Genomic DNA, 347 nt, shown 5'->3' on the forward strand with positions numbered 1-347 from the left:
CAAATTTAAGTTTTCAAATTTTCCTAACTGGTAGATGTAGTAATGTAGTAATATAACTACCTCTCGAAGGATTTTATTTTTTGAAGTTTTTATCATTTTCTTTTGATTTTTTCAGAACTGAAATGGCGACACACGGGGGGGGGGGGGGGGGGTAGAGTTTGAAAATTGCCCTATAGTGCCGGTTTATGTCACAAACCGGTACTATAGGTCAGACCCCTTTAGCCGGATTAAGCATCATCTTATAGACCCGGAGGTTACCAAAGGTCTCCCTCAGGTCATCTATCAAGGTTTCCTCCTTCCTAGATTTCACCACAATATCATCCACATAAGCTTGAACATTGCGCCCA

This window comes from Triticum aestivum, chromosome 1B (genome assembly GCF_018294505.1).
Source record: "Triticum aestivum cultivar Chinese Spring chromosome 1B, IWGSC CS RefSeq v2.1, whole genome shotgun sequence".
NCBI classification, from domain to species: domain Eukaryota; kingdom Viridiplantae; phylum Streptophyta; class Magnoliopsida; order Poales; family Poaceae; genus Triticum; species Triticum aestivum.